Source organism: Lepidochelys olivacea, assembly GCF_965140295.1.
Source record: "Lepidochelys olivacea isolate rLepOli2 genome assembly, chromosome: 4".
Taxonomy (NCBI): domain Eukaryota; kingdom Metazoa; phylum Chordata; order Testudines; family Cheloniidae; genus Lepidochelys; species Lepidochelys olivacea.
Genome location: NC_140414.1, coordinates 141,541,704 through 141,565,139, shown reverse-complemented (window position 1 = coordinate 141,565,139; position 23,436 = coordinate 141,541,704). Strand labels below are relative to the sequence as shown.

General features: G+C 46.4%; 1 protein-coding gene across 2 annotated transcripts in view; it reads right to left on the bottom strand.

Annotated features, from left to right (window-relative positions):
* Positions 1 to 23,436, bottom strand: part of PTPRA (protein tyrosine phosphatase receptor type A) — a 265,339-nt gene that overhangs the window by 207,243 nt on the left and 34,660 nt on the right. The window contains exon 2 of one of the 2 annotated variants that reach the window (XM_084627114.1): positions 19,486 to 19,585. The exons of the other annotated variant lie outside the window; for it this stretch is intronic. The gene's annotated coding sequence lies outside the window, so the exon portion shown is untranslated. The remainder of the gene's footprint in view (positions 1 to 19,485; positions 19,586 to 23,436) is intronic. 2 annotated transcript variants of the gene reach the window in all.

Here is a 23,436-nt window from a genome sequence, read left to right as displayed (position 1 = left end):
TAAGCCTCAGGCTCCCACCACCAAGAAATAATATTAAATACTTGAGCAGTTTGAGTGTTTGTAATTGTGCCTGTGCAGTAGGTAAAAGTTAATACCCCTCCCACCTCTTACAGATGCTGAAATTAAGGCACACACCAGTTAGGCAACTCATATAGTGTCAGAGCAAGTCAGTAGCAGAGCCAGGATTGGAACCCTGGAGTCTCAACTCCCAGTTCTCTGCTCTGTCCAGTACACTTCTCACATAAAACTGGGGATCCCCAGATTGCAGTTCAGGACTCAAAGAATTAGAGCTTTCACACTGGAACTTCCAGCATGTTAAGAAATATATGGACAGCTATGCAATACATATATTTAAATCATTTACTGTTACGTTGATCTCACTTATTTTTAAATTACAGAGAAAACTACAGAAGGTTACTAACCTTCCGACAGAGGGGTAAGTAGGGTGGGTTTTTGAAATGGACAGGAGCAACATCTCGAAGAACAACAGTTTACAGAAGGTTAGCAACCATTTTTAATTCCAAGTCTTGCTCATGTCCATTCCAATATAGGTAACTCCCAAGCAGTTGAGCAAGTAGGGGGTTCGGAGTTCACGGACATGCTGATTGTAGCACCACTCAGCCAAAGCCCACATTGTCTCTAGCTTGTTTGCATCACACTACGCCATCACCCAACATATGGGCTGACGACCAGGATGGCACCCTACAGCTATCCTGGATTGAAACTTGAGCCACCAATGCCGCCACCGATGCTTGAGCACTTGTAGAGTGGGCTGAGAGCCAAGGAGCTGGGACCTTCGCTAAATCATAGCATGTGTGGATCCAGGAAGCGATCCACGATGAGATTCTCTGGGCCAAAACTGGACAGTCTGTCATTCTGTCCGCAATGGCTTTGAACAGCTGGGTGGTCTTCCTAAAGGGTTTAGTCCTCTCTGTGTAGAAGACAAGCACACGCCTCACATCCAGCGAGTGGAGTCTGTTCCTCCTTGTTAGCGTGTGGCTTAGCATAGAAGACTGATAGGAAGTTATCCTGGTTACTATGAAACAGAGACCACCTTAGGGAGAAAGGACGGGTGTGGCCATAGCTGTACCTTGTCCTTGAAAGGACAGTACATGGTGGCTCGGAGGTAAGAGCCCGGATCTCTAAGATCAGTCTGGCAGAAGTAATGGCAACTAGGAAGGCCACCTTCCAAGACAGAGCAGGTTGCCAGTGGCTTGAATGGAGGTCCTGTTAGGGAATACAGCTGTCTCAGCCCTTTAAGAAAATGGCCACATTGATTTTGAGAAGACAGACTGGCCACTAACCCAAGGGTGAAATGCAGATTGCAGCTAGATGAACCCTTATGGATACACAGTCAGACCCTTCTGGTTTAAGAGGAGTAGGGAATCTAGAACGAAGAGCAACAATGACTCAGTAAGCAAAACACCCTTCTGTATCAATCAGACCAAGAATATCTTCCACTTTGCCAGGTAAGTAGCTCTAGTAGACTGTTTCCTGCTTCCCAAGAGCACCTCGTGAACTGGCCCTGAGTAAGCCCATTCCAATGGATTCAGGCATAGAGTTTCCAAGTTGGGCAGTGGAGAGATTTGAGGTTCAGGTAACTTAGGAGACCGTGGTCTTGAGAGATCAGATCCAGGAACAGTGGCAGTTTGATCAGTGTGTCCAACGAGAGATCTAGAAGAGAGTGATGAACCAGTGCTGGTGCAGCCAGCTATCAGGATCAGCTGTATCCTGCCCCTTCTGACCTTCAGCAAAACCCTGTGCATGAGAGGAGTGGGAGGGAACATGTTGAAGAGCTGGCCCAACCAAGGGAGGAGAAAGGCGTCTGTGCGTAAACCTGGTCTGCAGCCTAGGAAGGAGCAGAACTGAGGGCATTTCCTGTTGTACTTCATCATGATCAGATCTACTTGGGAAAATCCTCACTTCTGGAAAATAGTGTTCATGACGTCTGGGCGAATGGACCACTCGTGATGGTTGGAAAAGGATCTGCCAAGGTGATCCACTAACTTGTTCTGTGACCCTGGGAGGCAGGAGGCTTCGAGGTGGATAGAATGGGATATACAGAAGTCCTGACATAGGTCAGAGAAGCAAGCTCCGCCCTGCTTGTTATTGTAAAACATTGCTGTTGTGTTGTCCATGAGGACTGACACACAGTTGCCCTCCTGGAGAGGCTGGAACACTAGGCAGGCTAGGCGCACTGCCCTCAGTTCTCTCACATTGATGTGAAACTCGAGTTCCTCTGGGGACCTGCAGCCTTGAGTCCTGAGATCCCCAAGCAGGTCTCTGATGCGTCTGTGACCAGCGACATTGATGGTGCGAGTCTCAAGAAGGGGACACCTGCACACACAGTCTCCAGGTCCAGTCACGAAAGGACAGTGGAAATCACCAAGAGAAGACGTGAGACCACCTTGTCCAGATGGAGTCAACCTGGTAAGTATACAGACACTAGCCAAGATTAGAGAGGCCTTAGTTGTAGTCTTGCATATTGCACCACATAGGTGCATGATGCCATATGCCTCAGAAGTTTCAAGTAGTTTCTTGCTGTGGTTATCTCTCACGCTCTTTATGAGGGCTGTTATAGCTCTGAACTAACTTTCCAGGAGAAAAGCTCTGGCCTGGATCGAGTCGAGTACTGCCCCTATGAATTCTATTCTTTGAATTGTGGAGGGGAAAAAAATGGATTTTTGCATTTTTATCAACAGCCCCAAATCCTGGAAAGTCGACTGTATTAATTTAACATCTGCCTCCACCTGATCCCTAGCCCAACTTCTGATCAGCCAGTCGCTTAGGTAGGGGTATACCTGCATCCTTTGCCTCCTCACAAAGGCTGCCATGGCTGCCAGGCACTTCATAAACACTCGTGGTGGTGCTGACGGACTGAAAGTGAGTACCATAAACTGATAACGTCTGTGGTTTACTGCAAAATCATAGGTACCATCTATTACCCTGAAAGATGGCAATGTGAAAAGAGACCATGTGGAACTTCAGTTTCTTCATGAATCTGTTCAGGTTTCGCAGATCCAAAAATCGTTCTGAGGTTGCCCTTGGCTTTTGGGATTAGGAAGTAACGGGAGAAGACCCCTGAGCCCCTTAGCATGGGTAGAACTTCTTCTCCACTGCTCCTGCCCTTAGGAGTGACTGCACCTCCTAGGCTAGAAGTCTCTTGTGAGAAGGATCCCTGAAGACGGATGGGAAGGGAGGTGGGAAAGAGGGCAGCTGAATTGAAGGGTGTATCCCACCTCTACCAAGTGCAGTACCCAGCGATCCATGGTAAAGCGGGCCCACACCCGACAGAAGCGGGACAACCAGTCCACAAACGTAGAGGAAATACGATCTTGGTATGCCGTCCGCAGGTGCACCCTCAAAAGGGCTGTTTAGAGCCTGCCGAGTGTCTCAAGGGGCTAGGCTACAGAGCAGACGAGGATTGGGACGGAGGCCTCCTCTTGTAGCATCTTTTCTTTCCCTTATCATATCCCTGCCTCTGATGCAGAGTGTAAAAGCAGGCCATTGGTTGGGGCTTATAGTGCTTCCTAAGGGGGGGGCTGGTGTACACAGACCCAGGGATTTCAGAGTAACCCTTTAGTCTTTCAAGCTATGGAGCTTTGAATCACTTCGCTCCTAAAAGAGCAATCTGCCTTCAGACAGCAGGTCCTTGATTGTCTGCTGGACTTCACAGAGCAGCCCCAAAGATGGAAGCCATGAGTTCAGTCTCATGATCATCGCAGAAGCCACGGAGAGAGCTGCAGAGTCTGCCGTGTCCAGAGCTGCCTGGAGAGACATCTTGGCCACTGCTTTGCCTTCCTCCACCATGGCCAAAAACTCACCCCTAGATTCCAACAGCAGAGCTCCTTTGAACTTTGCCACTGCAGTCCAAGAGTTAAAATCATACTGCGCAGGAGAGCCTGGTGGTTGGCAATCTTTAACTGGAGGCCACTTGTAGAATAGACCTGTCTGACAAAAAGATCAAGTCTTTTGGCATCTCTGGCCTTAGGAAACGGCTCTTGCTGCCCGTCTCTCCCTTTCATTCACTGCCAAAACAACCAGTGAGCCCAGTGTTTGTGTCGGTAGGAGGATGAAAATACCCCTTGTGAAAGAAAGTAAGTATTTCCTCTCCAACCTCTTAGCAGTAGGTTGCAGAGATCTGCTAGAGCACTTTTATAAGCTCTAGGATGGCACTGTTCAACAGCACGGCCACCTACAACGGTACTGAGGCCACTAAAATATCCATTAGGGTATGGGAGGATTCAGAGGTGTTCTCTGCTTGCATGCCCAGGTTCTGGGCTACCCTCCACAGGAGGTCCTGGTACACCCTATAATCATCCTCGGTGGGTGCCATAGCTGTCCCCGCCACAGCCTCATCGGGGAGAAAGAGGAGGTCTGTACAGGCACAGGGCCCTGTGCTTCTCCCTCTGCTCCACATGGGTCCCATGAGGGGGAGTCCTGAGGCTCAGTACTGGGCTCAGCACCGGGGAGTGATCCCCGCTCTGAGGGGTATGGCGGGGGAGCACGTACCTCTGATATCGCAGAGAAGGATCTCCTAGACTGGGACCCCTGGATAGGTTGGAATCCCAGGGGTTCCAAACTGACCACCGCTGGGGCATTTGCCATTGTGCCGATGGCCATGTCACTGGTAGCATGCCCGGACTCATATCTGCCACAGGGTGCTGCCAATTGGAGCAACGGAAGCAACATCTGCTCCTGCACGAGGCATAGGACTCTGCTTCCGAATCAGAGTCCGAGGAGTTGCTTCTCTGCGACCAAGGTGGGGCAGTGCCAACCAGCGCTGGACAGGAGTACCATGAATAGTATCATGGCCAGCTTGCCCTTTGCTGGTACCGACCTTGGTGCCATGGTGGCCCTCGGTTCTGATGGCATCGCTGACATCTCCCAAATGGCCAGGGACGGTGGCACCAGACGGGAAAGGAAGTCTCTTGCTGCTTCAAAGCCTCTGGCATTGACGTTAGAGACAGGGCTGTTGCACCACGGTGGCTCTCCCTAGGCGTGGAGTCCAAAGGTACTGGACTAAACGGCGCTCTTCCTGCGGCCAGAGTCAACAGTGCTGCATGCCCTGCTGACAGCTCTGAGTGGCCCAGCATGGATCGCACTCTACCAATGTCCCCATGGCCTGCAGACCTTGGGGTTTGGAGAACACCCCAGATCTGGCATTTTCTGTTTTTTCTTTGGCACCAGCAATGGTGAGCAGCGTTGAGATTCCCATGCCGGAATGGACTTCTTCTGTATTGGGAACTCACGTCAGTGCCAGGAATCCCATGCCAACAGTGCAGAGTCCTTTCTCGGTGCCAGGGATGCAGAACAGCATTGCACCTCCCTCAGAGATGCCAGGGCACTTCTTACTGACACAGAAGTACACAGTGCCAATTCCACCTAAATTGGCTCCGAAGAAGGATGGCGCACTGCCTCCACAAGGAGGCACCTCAATCGAGTGTTCCTGTCCTTTTTTGTCCTGGGTCTGAAACTTCTGCAGATCCTGCACTATTCTTGCACATGGGCCTCTAGCTTTACAGTGTTCCACATCTGGACTCCATAATCTGCACTGAAATTTCTGGCTGGTTTTTGGGCACCGTTTAAGGTTTGGGTTTGATATATGAACCCATAAGTGGTCTGGGTCCTGCTCAGCTAAAACTCTCTCTCCCTATGTCATACTAAGGCATTGCCATCCTCTGAAGTGCTTCAGATAGGTCCAGCATATAGAACATTAGATTGGGACTCAAGAGACCTCTGTTCTATTCCCAGTTCCGTCCCTGACCTGCTGTGTGACCTTGGGCAAGTCACTTCACCTCTGTTTCCCCTCCTACCTAGTCTGTTTTGTCTATTTAGACTGTAAGATCTTCGGGATGATGCCGGTCTTACTGGATGCACGTACAGGGCATAGCAGAGTGGAGCCCTGTCATAAATATAAAGGGAAGGGTAAACCCCTTTAAAATCCCTCCTGGCCAGAGGAAAAATCCTCTCACCTGTAAAGGGTTAAGAAGCTAAAGTTAACCTCGCTGACACCTGGCCAAAATGACCAATGAGGAGACAGGATACTTTCAAAAGCTGGGAGGAGGGAGAAAAACAAAGGGTCTGTGTCTGTCTGTGTGATGCTTTTGCCAGAGACAGAACAGGAATGGAGTCTTAGAACTTAGCAAGTAATCTAGCTAGTTATGTGTTAGATTATGATTTCTTTAAGTGGCTGAGAAAAGAGCTGTGCTGAATAGAATGAATATTCCTGTCTGTGCGTCTTTTTGTAACTTAAGGTTTTGCCTAGAGGGATTCTCTATGTTTGAATCTAATTACCCTTTAAGGTATCTACCATCCTGATTTTACAGAGATGATTCCTTTTTTACTTCTATTAAAAGTCTTCTTGTAAGAAAACTGAACGCTTTTTCATTGTTCTAAGATCCAAGGGTTTGGGTCTGTGGTCACCTATGCAAGTTGGTGAGGATTTTTACTAAACCTTCCCCAGGAAGTGGGGTGCAAGGGTTGGGAGGATTTTGGGGGGAAAGACGTGTCCAAACTACGTTTTCTCAGGAACCCAGATAAAGTTTGGTGGTGGCAGTGGAAATCCAAGGGCAAAGGGTAAAATAGTTTGTACCTTGGGGAAGTTTTAACCTAAGCTGGTAAAAGTAAGCTTAGGAGGTTTTCATGCAGGTCCCCACATCTGTACCCTAGAGTTCAGAGTGGGGAAGGAACCTTGACAAGCCCCAATCTCAGTTACAACACAAACCAACACAACAGCCCCCCCGGGTTTAACCACTGGATAGGGCACTTTCAAACAAAGGGTGGAACTTTGGTCTAACAGAACTACTATTGTGAACCCAGTAATCTGCAGATTCTCTAACTCACAGATTTTTCCATTCCTAACACAGCACCCCTTCTGCTCTTGAAAGTTGAGGAACAGAAGTATTTTAGCAGCAAGGGGAGATATCAGGGTGGCATTATCCAACTAGAAGCCAAGAGAAAGGAATCTTTACGCAGAGGTCTTATCAGGGCGAGGACAAACGTATTTGGTATTATTGGCGGAGTAACACACACACAAACAAGTTGCTTTTGTTCCCATCTCAATGTTTTATTTCACATGGCTAGCAGACTGTTAAAGGATGTTTTAAAATTTACAGAGCTGCCAAAAACGTCAAATTAGTGCACAGCAGGAGTTCATAATAAATCTACTCAAGCAAACCACAAACGTCGGTTTTTGGGTGAAACCAAAATAAAATGCAGAGATCTACTAGCAATTACACCCAATACACTTCCTGTCTATGCATTAATCTTTGTTTTGTTTGGGTTTTGGTGGTGGTCGAGAGGGAGAGAGACTGAAACTTCTGTGGGAGACAGATTACAGCTAGTAATGTAAAGGGCTCAGATACTTCCCTAAACACAGATAAAGAATGCACTAAAAATGTCACTCTAAAAGGTTTTTGTTTAAAATCTGTTCCTGCATTCACGAAAAAAATAGCTTAAAACTATCTTTGTTTGTAATCCCCGTCTGTATTTAAAATCAGACGGGATATAGGAAGGATACAGCTGAAATTAGTATTTTATTTCCTGCAACTAAAACTTTGAATGCTCCACTCCATCAATTTTCAGTGGACCCTAGGAAACCAAGCTTTAAAAGAGTACACTTTATGCAAAAAGGAAGACTGAAAGCAAGTAGAACAACGAAAGACAAAGAAGTTTGGTCAGAAGAGACATCTGGGAAGGCGCAAGGAGCAGCTAGGCAAAGGAAAAACAAGCACAAGGACACAAATTCAAACAACCAGCATGAGAAATTCAAGTGCAAGAAGCTAGGATGCTGATCTGGCATTTATATAATATACAGCATTCAAAGAGTTTGTGAAGTGCTTTGTGATCCAATATTTAGTCCCCGCCCTGTTTTCCCTCCTCCTCCCCTCCCCCCAACACACACACACAAACAATAAGTAGCACACTATAGTTAAGACTAGTGTAGACATAGTCTTAGAGACTTTACAGCAACACAGCAGTACCGATGCAGCTACACCACTAAGTTCTCTCATGTAGCCGCTCTACGCCAACAGGAGAGCCCTCATAATTAAACCATCCACAAAGAGCAGCAGTACCTATTCACACCACCACCTATGCTGGCAAAACTTGCGTCACTGGAGGAGGGTGTTTTTTCACACCCCTGAGCAACAAATTTTGCTGGCATAAGTGATAGCGTAGACATGGCCTAGGGGCCAAATTAGCCCTGTGCCGCTCAGAAGCCACAACCTAGGGCAGGCAATGGAAGCCAAATTTGATTTTATGCCACCTTTGCACCTCCCAGATTCCACACCGCCTTGCACAGGCTTCTCTGCAGCTTGAAATAACCAGACTGCAAAGCATTCTGGTCACTCTTTCTCCTCACAGGCTATGCCCCTAGCACTCATTTGTGCTGTGGCTGCAAAAGGATGATGCACATTTATCATTTGGCTTTATTAAAACAAATATGATATAATCCAGACAACTGGGTAGCTTAGGGGTTTAATAAGCTGTGAGGTTCGTCACCACCTGAAGTTTTAACACAGACCAGTAGTAACTAGAGTCAGGGCACTAAAGAGCTGTTCCTCCCCCTCCGCGCGCTCATACTCACACTCTACCTCCACCACCCATACACGCTGCCCCCCTCATCCAAAAAGATAGCTGCAGTCCAGTCTCTAGAGAGTTCTCCCCCACCCAGAAGTAAATAAAGTCATTTGCTGTCAGCACTAATTGGCTTGCTCAATGGCAGTCTCAGTAGAAAAGTGAAGGATCAAATGGCCCATGGAAACTGAAGTCCCATGTCCTGTGTTCCCTGTAAGCTGCGCAGTTGCGCGGCTGCCCAGGAGAGATTTAAGTGCCACACAGCTGATTAGCAGAGCGCACACATCTGGGAGTCTGTGTCCAGGTACCCCTCCCCCTGCTGCTTTGAAGCCACATTGCTCCTGCAGCTGCTCCCGGGACCCTCCCAGGATCCCCTTTCCCCACCCCTGTACCCCATCTCCACAGAGCAGGGCAGAGGGAACAGCCTGGCTCAGGACTCAGAGCTGCCGCAGTCTGAAGACTCCAGCCTCCGGGCATGAGTGCCTTTCTTAAAGAGACAGTGCACTGTCAGACTTCCCCAGCAGCCAACTTGTATTTCTCCCCCCTCCTTCAAGCCATGTACCCCATCTCAGCAGAGCGGGGGTAGTGGAGACAGGGCTCAGAGTCAGGACAGAGCAGGAGAACTTTCAGTGGGTGCCTTAAAGAGACAGCGCATGGCGTCTCTCAGACACAGACGGACACTCCCTCCCTCACCTCCCAGCACATACTTGTATTTTTGTTGTTGTTGTTGTTGTTACTTCTTGGTATTTCCTACAACACACATATTCTCTGTAATTTTATTTTTTCAAAGTATGTTATTTTACTGTTTTGACTGATCTATGCATTTCATAATTATTTCTCTTATACTTAAAGGTAAATTCTTTGAGTAGGGAGTTCTAAAATGCTTAACCTGTCCTGGCTAGAGTAATTATCCCTATGGTAACTTTAAAAAAATACATATATTATATCTAGGTTTTTTGTTTCTACTGGTGGCGCACATCCGCACATACCTCGGTGCACATAAAATTAATTCCGCACATGGATGGAAGAAATTAGAGGGAACGTTGCCCATGCCCCCTGGCACATTTGCTTGGCAGGGGAAGTATGGACTGAGACCGCCCAGACTGGTTTTCACCTGTTTTGGGATTAGAGAACTTCAGGTTCCAGGTGTCTGTATGTGGCCCCTTTCACTTCCACCCACATTACGATTCCTTGAAAAACGAGGGTTTTTGTTTTTTTTTATTCAAGAGGACTTTGCCTTCCAGAACCTAAAGAGCTTAATGGCAGGTTATAGATTCAGCCCCATGAAGATGGCAGTGCTCTATAACTATAAAAAACAGAAAATGCAGGACCATAAGCCTGCCCACAAAGTCATTTTACCTTTTTTTTTTTAAAAAAAAAAAAAAAACACTAGAAAAAGATTTGAGCAAGAGTTAGTGTTTCCTGTTAGTTCCATAGCATCTGTGGCCTGGTTAAAAACTTTGTGGGTTGAGAGCAACAGCTTCAGTGGAGTTTTAAGGGGGGGGGGGGAAGAGACAGAAAGAGTCCTTCTGTAAGTCACTCATGTGGATGCTGAATTCCTCCAAGATGATGGGTCCTGTGAATTTTATCATCCTACCAGATGGAGTCTCTCATCTGCTCTGGAAAGCTGTAGGTGTCCAGAGGTTTATAGTTTAAGCAGGATGCCAAGATTAGTCTGGTCTCTGGATTCTCAAATGAAGTGGCTATACCATTTTGATCTGAATAAACTTTCCTTACATTTGAGTCCAGGAGGTAGGTATCACCCCCATTTTACAGAAGGGAAAATGCAGGGAGAAAGGAAGCGAAGTAACTTATTCAATGTCACACTGAGACAGTAAGTAGCAGGGCCAGAAATAGATCCATGGTCACTCAGTTGTCAGTCCTGTGCCCTAGTCATAAAAAGAGAAAAATCCTTCCTCCCCATGCACAACTAATGGCCATTATTCCTGACAGTAGGAGTCAAGCAGGAAAAGCACCAAACAATTCTGTTTCAAAAGCAGACCTGACAATTGCCTGCATGATAGGAGCATTTTCATCTTATCCTTTTCATTTCCCTCCAGCTTTGGCTAAGAGGAGCCAAGCTCAAATGAAGATGCGTTTTTATTTATATATATTATATAAAAAAATAAACTAAAGGGCACATTGTTTTATCATGAATAATTAATTGTTCGGAATTTAGAATCCATTTTTATCTCTTTTAACAGTGATTTGATTTTTTTTTAAAAAGTTATCAGTGGATCTCAACACAGCTGAACATTTTTCTACACACACTGAAGTGCTCCTGGATTCATCCAGGCTGAACAGGTCATTCCCAGATTGAAAAGGGAACCTCCAACTCTAAGTGAGCGAGTGAGTCTATATTGTTGAAATGAAGCTAAACAAGTGATACAGTACGTGTAGATGAAACTGCACCCAAACTAGGGTGACCAGATAGCAAGTGTGAAAAATCAGGATGGGGTGGGGGAGAGGAGAGAGAAATTGGAGCCTATATAAGAAAAAGGCTCAAAAATCAGGGCTGTCCCTATAAAATCAGGACATCTGGTCACCCTAACCCAGACTTTACTCAGAAGGTCAAACTGGAAACTTGTTGAGGGCCACACCTAAGTGGCACATAACAGGGCAGACAGTAGCAAGGATACGGGCAACTGCATTTATAAGACCAAGGTGTCAGCAGGCAATGCTGTATCATGATCCAGACAACAGAGGAAATATAGGTTCCAGCCATGAATACGCAATGATCCTTTTCCACCCAAGCTGAAGTCTTCACAGACTGTCCCTCAGTATTGGAGAGGTAGTCTGACTGTCCTGATACATGCATGTGCTTTTTAGGGGCATACCGTGTACACTCTCTTTGGAGAGCCCTCATGTCCGTCTCACTGCTTCACTGGCTCCATGCACACTCTGCTCAAGGCCCAACGCTATGGATGAAATTCCTTTCAGAGCCCATCAATGCCACTCCTTAATTTACCGGGGGGGGGGGGGGTCAGTATAGAGCATCAAACCACACTTCGTGTATCTGGTGGGGGGAGTCACATGCTGCCTTCACAGCCCACTTCTGAGGTAAATAATTCATCCTAGATCTAAAATAGCTCATTCTGAAGCCCCTGAAGATTAAACAGTGCTCCTTTAAATTCAGGATACATTTGTTCACTGGCAATGCAGGTACCTGAGGTCCTCATGGCTCTAGGTAGAGGATGCAGATGAGAAACCAGCCAGAAACATTGGTGCACCAAGGGATCCAATTAATTTGCTGATCCTGGTGAGGTGCTAACATCCCATTAACATGGTAGGTGTTGAGTGTGCACAAAGGTATGTTAAGTAAAGGAAACAGAACACTTCAAGGAGAAAAAGGATGCTGGTGCCTACATGCAAAGGAAGTGCTTGGAACATACTTATTATCCAATCCCAGTGTAAGGAGCAATGTCAAGATTACATGCCTAAAACGGATTAAAGATCCATGTTGCTTTTTGTCAGCTGCTGCCCTGACCACATCTCAGCTTGGCTAACCACATTCTGTCTTCATTAAAATGCCCCCCAGTCATTTCCGTTGTCTACAGAGAGCCAATTCAGACCAGGTTCAAATAGAGCTGCTCCAGCCCACACCATCTCTTATTTGCCCTAGTATTCTTCACATGCCGTTCCCAACTTATGCATCTTGCTGTGCAGTTGTTAAGCAGTGACGTTTTCCACCCCAGAGGTGGTAAAATTTCAGTAGTGGGTTTACTGATCCCTACAGTTCGGACAACAGTGCATGAAGCATGTCAGGATCCATTCAACATGAAACAGGATTGCTTAGATCTGTTTATCTCAGGACACCATAAATGTGCCTCCCAGAGATACAGAAGGTTATACAATCACTTAGGCAAGGACTGGTTGTAGGGGTTCTGCTGCCTTACCACACAAAATAGGATCTCAGCACACTTCCAATATTTAAGTTAGGCTGCACCCCCACAAGTTGGATAAGAATATTTTTTTCATCTGAGATAACCTGATATTTGCGCTAGGTCTGAAGGAAAACCCTGTATCTGGGCCAGGTACAGAACCCAGGACTCCTGACTCCTAACCCTGTACTTTAATCACAACTAGACAATCCTTTCCTGCTGTAGGGGACCACAACTTGGGGAGTTTGCTTTTTAGAAGCCCTGTATAAAAGTACCCTGACAAGCACAGCTCCCACAGTGGGATGAAAGCATGCTGCTAGGACAGCAACAGGTCTCCAACAGAGACATTCCTTCTCTCCCTGCAAGCGTCTGTAAGGGCAGAAAACTGGAAGAATTGATTTGAAAAGGGGAAGGGAAGAAAAGGAAAAACACAGTTGTTGACTTTTTCTAGTGCCTAGACAACGAAGCACAAACTGAGCACAAGCTGGTGTGTTCTACATACCCCATCTGTTTTGTCTTCAATCAAGACCATACCCAACACTTTTCAGTGCAGACCTATCTGCATGCTAGCAAGCTAGGAATGAGTTCAGACCAGACACACCAAGCCAGATATGCTTTCCTATCACACACTGCATCATTGCTCCCCCCAGAATAATCTCAGACTAGAGCAGCGGTTCTCAAACTGTGGGTCGTGACCCCATTTTAATGGGGTGGCCAGGGCTGGAGTTAGACATGCTGGAGCCCGGGGCTGAAGCCAAAGTCTGAGCTCCACCACCCAGGGTTGAAACCCCTTCAGCTTCAGTCCTAGGCGGCAGGGCTCAGGTTTTCGCTTTAGCCATGGGCAACGGGGCTCAGTTTACAGCCCCCTCCCCCCGGCCAGGGCTAAAGCCCCCCTTCTGGGTGGCAGGGCTTTTGCCCTCAGGCAGCAGGGCTTGGACTTCAGCCCTGCTTCAGTCCCCCTTCCCAGGGTCGTGTAGTAATTTCTGTTGTCAGAAGGGGGTCGTGGTGCAATGAAGTTTCAGACACCCTGGACTAGAGGAATAAGGGATGGATGGTTAATTATAGGCAGGGCTGGTCACCCTGCCTATTAAGGTTGTGCCACACTTCCTCATTAGAAGACCTTGTTAGCAGTTGCTTATACTTTGCCAAACTAACCTTTCAAAGTGAACTTTTCCATGTTGGGTATGTCTCAGACTTTTTTTTTGGGGGGGGGGGGGGGGGGGAAGGAGACACGACTCAGCCAAAATGTCTCAGCTGTTTCCAAGAATGAGGCTGGGAAAAATATGCTTTTCAATGGTAAAAAGGTTTTGACAACCTTTTCTTTGGAAAGCTCTAGAAAGTGTAGCACCTTCAAGCTTTAGAGAAGGGACTTGAAATTTGGGAGGAGTGGCTTGTGTTTCAGGAATCTGCTTTCTGCCATTCCTAGGAAAGTCCAACCAAATCTGGCCCAGTTATAAGCCTCTGGGGAAAAAACAAAACAAAAACAAACAAAACACCTTACACATGATTAGCTGACACTTCCTAGAGTCTAATATCCAAAAGCCTCAGAAGATTTTGTCCTCAAGGAAAATGCTTAGGCGGCACGCTCTCAGCTTCCAACACTAACCAGACTGCACATGCATCACCACCACAGAGCAACTGAGCATGTGCCCTTCAGCCCAGGGCTAGGGAGGCAAAGCCAGATTTTTCCCTACAATGCCTGCTCCTAGATCAGGGGTAGGCAAACTTTTTGGCCTGAGGGCCACATCGGGGTTGCGAAACAGTATGGAGGGTCAGATAGGGAAAGCTGTGCCTCCCCATACAGCCTGGCCCCTGCCCCCTATCCGCCCCCTCCCACTTCCCACCCGCCTCTGAACCCCTGACCCATCCAACCCCCCTGCTCCTTGTCCCCTGACCACTCCCTCCTGGGACCCACCGCCCCGTATCCAACCCACCCCCTGCTCCTTGTCCCCTGACCACCCCCTCCCGGGACCCCCCCCCGCCTCCATCTAACCTCCCTGTCTCCTGACCGCTCCCCATCCAACCGCTCCCTGTCCCCTGACTGCCCCTCAGGACCTCCTGCCCCTTTATCCAACCCCCGCTCCCTTACCATACCACTCAGAGCAGCAGGACAGGCTTATTGGAAAGCCTGAGAGGTGGGCGGGCGCAAGCCATGCTACCCGGCAGGAGCGGCGGCCAGAGCGCTGCCTGCACAGCGGCATGGCTGCGGGGGAGGGGGAACAGCAGGGGAGAGGCCTCCCCAGCCAGGAGCTCAAGGGCCAGGCAGGACGGTCCCGCGTCGTTTGCCCACCCCTGTCCTAGGTGCTCCAGTGTGGGGCTGGGCACTGGAACAGACAGAAGGGAGCCCATCTCTCCTGTGCTCTTGATGAGCCCCTGGTGCCACTCAGGTAGCATGGAGAAGGAAGCAGTCAGATTCAAGTGCCAAGGGGACAAGAGTCAGACCTAGGATTGGGACAAAAAGCCTGGAGCAGAGACCGAAACTGGAGACTGGCGGGGGGGTGGGGAGCAAGGGTAGAGACTAGGGCGTTGTCTAGGCTTAAAAACAGACACATAGCTGCACCACTACAGCTGTCCTACTGTAGCACTTCAATGTAGACACTACGTATACTGAGGGGAGGGGTTCTCTGTCAGTGTAGGTATCAGCCTCCCAGAGAGCTGGTAGCTACATCAACAAAAGAATTCTTCTGTTGACCTAGTGCTAGCTACACTAGAAAATTAGGCTGTCTTAACGCCCTCACTCAGGAGTGTGGATTTTTCACACCCAACTGACATAATTAAACTGACCTAATTTTCTAGTGTAGACTAGGACTAGGGTGGGAGCAGGGAGGAAACACAGATCTGACAAAGAGCCAGAACACAGGGGGATCACTGGGACAAGGAGCCAGGGGGAGAAGACAAGACTAACTGGAGGAGAAGCCTGGGTAGGAAGTCTAGGAATAGGGCTCAGTAGGGATGGGGAACATGAGCAGAGAGGACCAGTGTAAAAACAGAATTAGGAAGACCAAAAAAAGATTTGAGAACAGCTAGCCAAAGACTCAAAAAGTAATAGCAAAAAAATGTTAAGTACTCCTTAAGCAAGAAGCCTGCTAAATAAGCAGTGAGGCTACTGGACAATCAAGGTTCTAAAGGAGGAGAACTCAAGAATGATACGGCCATTGCAGAGAAACTAAATAAATTCTTCGCATCAGTCTTCATGGCTGAGAATGTGAAGGAGATTCCCAAACCTGAGCCCTTCTTTTTAGGTGATTAATCTGAGGAACTGTCCCAGATTGAGGTGTCATTAGAGGTGGTTTTTGAACAAACTGATAAACAGTAATAAGTCATCAGGACCAGATGGTATTCACCCAAGAGTTCTGAAGGAATTCAAATGTGAAATTGCAGGACTACTAACTGTGGTTTGTAACCGGTCATTTAAATCAGCTTCTGTACCAGTTGACTGCAGGATAGCTAAGGTGACACCAATTTTTAAAAAGGGCTCCAGAGGAGATCCCAGCAATTACAGGCTCGTAAGCCTGACTTCAGTACTGGGCAAACTGGTTGAAAATATAGTAAAGAACAGAATCTCAGACACATAGATAAACATAATTTGTTGGGGAAGAGTCAACATGGTTTTTGTAAAAGAAAATCATGCCTCACCAATCTACCAGAATTCTTTGAGGGAGTCAGCAAACATGTGGACAAGGGGGATCCAGTGTAGTTAGATTTTCAGAAAGACTTGGACAAGGTCCCTCACCAAAGGGTCTTAAGTAAGCAGTCATGGGATAAGAGGTAAGGTCCTCTAATGGATCAGTAACTGGTTAAAAGATAGGAACCGAAGGGTAAGAATAAACCGTCATTTTTCAGAATGGAGAGAGGAAAACAGTGGTGTCCCACAGGGGTCTGTATTGGGACCAGTCTTATTCAACACATTCAGAAATGATCTGGAAAAAGGGGTAAACCGTGAGGTGACAAAATTTACAGATGATACAAAACTACTCAAGATAGGTAAGTCCCAAGCAGACTGCGAAGAGTTACAAAGGGATCTCACAAAACTGTGTAACCGGGCAACAAAATGGCAGATGAAATTCAGTGTTGATAAATGCAAAGTAATGCACACTGGAATCTCATAATCCCAACTATACATCTGAAATGACTGGGTCTAAATTAGCTGTTACCACTCAAGAAAGAGATCTTGGAGTCATTGTGAACATCCATAGTTCTCTGAAAACATCCACTCCATGTGAAGCAGCAGTCAAAAAATCTAACCATGTTGGAAATCATTAAGAAAGGGATAGATAAGATGACAGAAAATATCATATTGCCTCTATATAAACCCATGGTACACCCACATCTTGAATACTGCGTGCAGATGTGGTTGTCCCATCTCAAAAAAGATATATTAGAATTGGAAAAGATTCAGAAAAGGGAACAAAAATTATTAGGGGGTATGGAACAGCTTCCATATGAGGAGAGATTAATAAGACTGGGACTTTTCAGTTTGGAACAGAGACGACTAGGCAGGGACAGGATAGAGGTCTATAAAATCATGATGGGCATAGAGAAAGTAAATAAGGAAGTGTCATTTACGACTTCTCATGACACAAGAACTAGGGGGTCACCAAATGAAATTAATAGGCAGCAGGTTTAAAACAAACCAAAGGAAGTAATTCTTCACACAATGCACAGTCAACCTGTGGAACTCTGCCAGAGGATGTTGTGAAGGCCAAGACAGGGTTCAAAAAAGAACTAGATAAATTCATGGAGGATAGGTCCATCCATGCCTATTAGCTAGGATGGGCAGGGATGGTGTCCCTAAGCTGTTTGCCAGAAGATGGGAATGGGTGACGTGATCCCTGTTCATTCCCTCGGAAGCACCTGGCATTGGCCACTGTCGGAAGATAGGCTACTTTGGTCTGACCCAGTACAGCCATTTGTATGTTAACTGGGGGAATCATTCCTATTACAGTCTAGTTTATTTGTGCTGGCAGAGGACAATCTGTGAAGCCATGAAGAAGTGTTGCATCCTCCTTAATGGATACACACATACACAAGAGGACAGAGTTAATGTTGCACATGCAGCACTGAACTCTGGTATGGCCTGACTTTTGCACACACGCGCGCGCACGCACACACACACACGCCTGAACATACTAGCAATGTCTTTTAAAAACAAAAAATGGAATTACGTTTTATAACACTACCCTGAGTTGTAGTAAAGTGGATGATCACATAACAAAACTGACCACCCGCAAAATCTCATTACTGTAACATTCTTCTCCAAGATCTTCAATATTTATTAATATTACAATAGCGGTAGCAGTGTTTCTCAAATGTGGCAACCAGGGGCTCTCTTGCAGCCACAGCCTCCTGGGCAATGATTGAGGGTGGGTTAAAGCAGTGGCCCCTCCCACAGGGCCACCAGCAGTGGTTGGGCCCTGCTTCCCTCTGGAGACACAAAAGCTGGAGGAGCAGGAGGCCAGCGAGTTCCCCACCTTCCCAGGGGCAGTGGGTTGGGCTTCAGCCCTGGGGGGGCAGATTCCAGCCACGGCGCTTCGGGCTTCATTCCCCGGCCACAAGATGGTGGGCTCTGGCCCCGAGCTCACCACTCCCCATCACCCCTGGCCCCCACTGCCTCCCCCAATGCCCTTTTGCCCCTGACCCCCTCTGCCTACGAACCCACCTCCACATCCAGGGCTCGCCAGGGTTGAGTAAGTCTGCTGTAAAAAGTGATATTTGAATGTTTGTTAATATCACTTTTCACAGACTTAGTATCTAGCAAGTCTAAAGAAAATAGCAGCAAAAACAACCAAAGGGGGTGGGGGGGAGACGAGAATGTGCAAAACACCTTTTTTCTATTCTGTTTAGGTCCAGTAAAGAATAGAGACAACTGTGCATTCTTTTTATTATTGAGTCTGGGAAAAAAAAATCCTACATGAATAAATTACAATGGATTTGGACATGGGTATGCGCACATTTATTTGTTTTTCCTAAAGTTAATTAAGTATTTTAGGAAAAATTGTCAGAGCGGCCACCAGCAAGGGTTGGTGGCCGCACTCTAAGGACACCAAAAAAATTGATGGGAGAACCCCTTATCTAAAGGTTAGGGCTCCACTGTGCACGACACTCTGCAGACACAGCGTAAGAGACCCCGGCCAAAAGTTTACAATCTATACAGAGAAGACAAAAGGTGAGAGAAGAAACTGAGGCACAGAAGTGTGACATGACTTCCCCAATGTCACATAGGAAGTCACTGGCAGGGCCAGGAACAGGACCCCACAGACATGAGTTCAAGTTTAGTGCCCCGTCCATCAGATCACACTGCCTCAGAAGTTTTGCAGAATCTTTACAGATGCCTCTGAACCTATTTTAAGCAGCTTTTGCAGAAGCTGGTTGTGTGAGATTCAACTTACTGAGTCAACTCATAAATTGCCAAGTACTGTTATTTAGTGTGTCATTCTGATTACTGTACATGCACTTTTGATTGGCATGTACACATGCATGCATTTGTAAAAATCTTCCATTTTATGTATTTAAGATATCTGTAATGCAAGTAAGTACATATCATTTTTAAAAATAAAAAGTATTTTACATGGATGCATCCCTTTAAAATGTGGGTCTGATTCTGCTCTCAGTGGGGCAAAATAAGGAGCAGCTCCATTAAAATCATTGGAATTATACTGGTGCAACTGGGATCAGGATGAGACGTCCTTACTCTGAAGGCAGCACTCACATCTATGCCAAAAGGGAGAAGGAGGAGGGGAAACAACCCCCCTCCCCCCAAAAAAAACAAACAAAAAAAACCCTTGCCCTGGGAGGGAGGGGGACCAAAAAAAAAATTCCAAGGAAACTCTTGAAGTGACCCTCCCTTACCAGAGCCTCTAGTCCACGCTATAAGTGATCCTAACCTAAGCCATGGGAAAGGTACGAACTCCTCCCAGCATCAGGAAAAACCCTGAAGTCTTATCAAAATCTTTTCTTTGCTAAATAAATAAGTAAATAAATAAATAAATAAATAAATAAAATTCCATGTCCAAATCGTACTTACAGTTCACAGAGTGCTGGAAGGCAATTCTCAATCTCTGTGTAAAGTCTATGTGTGAAGTGCAGAGCCAAGCAAATTTTAAAGAAGTGTCTCCTCAGTCATTCTAAAGGAAGAACAGTCAAAAGTAAAAAATAAAATAAAAAGAGAGTAGTATATGGAGCTGCTTGTGATCAGCCATGTGAGCAAAGGAAGAGCATTATCTGAGAATAAACATTATCCCAATGCTTTTGAAAAACGCTCAGTAACTCTTTATAAAGTCTTCAGAAGATATTGACAAACTCCTCCACAGTCAGAACTAGAGTTCTGGGTGGCATCAGCCTTTAGTCCATTTGGGTGGGGTAAGAGAAAAAACCCAACCTACTTCTCTCAATTTCCTTCCTTTGAGGATTCTTCTCCTCAGGTTTTTAGATTTGTGAAGAATTCTGACCTTTTAGATGCTGAGATAGTAAACAGATCCTACCTGAGCAACAAAAGCCCTACCCCTTCTGAGCTGGAAGCATTAGAGATTAAAGTCTTCCAGTTATCAGCAGTACAGGTAAACATATCACTATACCAGCATTTTCCAGGGATGAGAGGGAGTTCAGTTTCCATCCCTCATTCAGCCAGGTCACTTCCCGCCCCCGCCATCCCAAGGACTAGCAACCTGAGATTATAATTGCCAAAGGGTGCGCTGATCCTTTTGAAGTAACGGCACTACCACCACCAGACTAATTACAAAAGGCCACCAAACAGCTCTCACATCTACATCAGTGATTAACCATTACTGACATGGAGTGAAACCCTGCCTGCATTTAAGTCAATGAGACCAGGATTTCACCCTTGGATTTAATACAAGCCTAGATATGAAAGGCTCTATATATCCCCATAACCTATTTCTAAACCAATCTCTGGTCTAAACCATGAAGCTTCAAAGACAAGATCCTTCCTAGAGAAGAAGATTATTAAGGTGCTGAACTGGTACTCAGGAGACCTGAGTTCAACCCAGGGCTCTGCTACAGACTTACTGAGTAACCTTAGACAAGTTACTACGGCTATGTCTACACCTACCATTTAAAGTGCAAAAAGTCCTTTTGCACTTGAACTGCGAGAGCATCTACACTTGTTAATGACTTTTTGCGATGAAACTCAGAACTTTCATAGCAAAAAGAAAACCACCTTCACGAAAGGCATACAGCTCTTACCACTGTTGTTTTTGCACTGTTGTAAAAGTGAAAACACATTCTACCAGTGTAAACACCTTTTGGCCTCAGAAGGCTATCCCACAGTTCCAAAAGTGACCATTCTGGCCAGCATCTCCGCTGCTCTGACGCCAGGTAAACAGATGTCTGCCCCCCATAAGCCCCATGAAGTTTGAAACTCCCTTTCCTTTTGCTTGTAGATATGGCAGGAAAAGCAGCCAGATAGTAGGGGGTTTTAAAAAAAAAAATGCCACAAGAAACAAGGAAGTAATGGGGCTGCTGGGACATCAAGCAGGGCAGCACAGGGCACTGATCAAAGACCCAGAATGCCTTCCGCTCACCCGCCTCCCCCTTCCCACAAGACTTCTCAAGAGAGCTGCACTGTGGGATAGCTGCCCTACAGCGCTACTCTCATCAGTGACGGAAGTGCTGTTAGTGTAAACACACTCTACTCACTTAATTCTTCAGGGGTCAAACAAACCAGCGCTTTCCCTATCACCGGTGAAATTTATAGCACAAAAACTCTGCAAGTGTAGACATACCCTTAATCTCTCTGTACCACAGTGCCTTATCTATAAAATAGGGATAATAATCCTCCCCTGCCTCATAGGAGTGTAGTGATGTTAAATCCAAACAGATATGAGGTGCTCAGATACTGCATTAATAAGGTTAATAGAAAAAAAGGATGCATACACACACTAAATAAAATAAGTACTTAAATTGGCTGAAAAAAGTTTTTTGATAAAAAAAAGTTAGTTGAAAAAATGGACAAGCCTTTCACAATTTTAGTATCTTTTAGAAAAGAAGAAAGCAGAATAGCTGCTTCCAAATAATTCCTGCATAGGTCTAGAATTGGCATCTTTTCATAGAAGAGTGCAAGAGTCAGGCCTTGCCAGCATAATCCTTGTTTTCTCTTTCTAAATAGTTAGGGACTATTTAGAAAAGCTGGACGTGCACAAGTCCACGGGGCCCGACGAGTTGCATCCGAGAGTGCTAAAGGAATTGGTGGCTGTGATTGCAGAGCCATTGGCCATTATCTTTGAAAACTCGTGGCGAACGGGGGAAGTCCCGGATGACTGGAAAAAGGCTAATGTAGTGCCAATCTTTAAAAAAGGGAAGAAGGAGGATACTGGGAACTACAGGCCAGTCAGCCTCACCTCAGTCCCTGGAAAAATCATGGAGCAGGTGCTCAAGGAATCAATCCTGAAGCACTTACATGAGAGGAAAGTGATCAGGAACAGTCAGCATGGATTCACCAAGGGAAGGTCATGTCTGACTAATCTAATCGCCTTCTCTGATGAGATTACTGGTTCTGTGGATGAAGGGAAAGCAGTGGATGTATTGTTTCTTGACTTTAGCAAAGCTTTTGACACGGTCTCCCACAGTATTCTTGTCAGCAAGTTAAAGAAGTATGGGCTGGATGAATGCACTATAAGGTGGGTAGAAAGTTGTCTAGATTGTCGGGCTCAACGGGTAGTGATCAATGGCTCCATGTCTAGTTGGCAGCCGGTGTCAAGTGGAGTGCCCCAGAGGTCGGTCCTGGGGCTGGTTTTGTTCAATATCTTCATAAATGATCTGGAGGATGGTGTGGATTGCACTTTCAGCAAATTTGTGGATGATACTAAACTGGGAGGAGTGGTAGATACGCTGAAGGGCACGGATAGGATACAGAGGGACCTAGACAAATTGGAGGATTGGGCCAAAAGAAATCTGATGAGGTTCAATAAGGATAAGTGCAGGGTCCTGCACTTAGGACGGAAGAACCCAATGCACAGCTACAGACTAGGGACCGAATGGCTAGGCAGCAGTTCTGCGGAAAAGGACCTAGGGGTGACAGTGGACGAGAAGTTGGATATGAGTCAGCAGTGTGCCCTTGTTGCCAAGAAGGACAATGGCATTTTGGGATGTATAAGTAGGGGCATAGCGAGCAGATCGAGGGACGTGATCGTCCCCCTCTATTCGACATTGGTGAGGCCTCATCTGGAGTACTGTGTCCAGTTTTGGGCTCCACACTACAAGAAGGATGTGGATAAACTGGAGAGTGTCCAGCGAAGGGCAACAAAAATGATTAGGGGACTGGAACACATGACTTATGAGGAGAGGCTGAGGGAGCTGGGATTGTTTAGTCTGCAGAAGACAAGAATGAGGGGGGATTTGATAGCTGCTTTCAACTACCTGAGAGGTGGTTCCAGAGAGGATGGTTCTAGACTATTCTCAGTGGTAGAAGAGGACAGGACAAGGAGTAATGGTCTCAAGTTGCAGTGGGGGAGGTTTAGGTTAGATATTAGGAAAAACTTCTTCACTAGGAGGGTGGTGAAACACTGGAATGCATTACCTAGGGAGGTGGTAGAATCTCCTTCCTTAGAAGTTTTTAAGGTCAGGCTTGACAAAGCTCTGGCTGGGATGATTTAGTTGGGGATTGGTCCTGCTTTGAGCAGGGGGTTGGACTAGATGACCTCCTGAGGTCCCTTCCAACCCTGATATTCTATGATTCTACCGCATCAGGGAGAGGAGAAAATCAAAACAGAATAAAAAGGTATCTTTTCGGAGAGACCAGACCATGCCCGGGAACATGTGCAAGAGAAATGTCAGTCAACATATTGTTCAGACAAATAAGCTGCTGAACAAGGAATGCTGCAGCACATTTATAAAGAGATGGGCCCAAATATCCCCAGACCTTAGAGAAGTTTGGACACGACCTCCACAGCCCAGGCCCATTTCTAATACTATTCAGAAACGTTTTCTCCTCTTCTGTCACATTACTAGAGATGTCCTT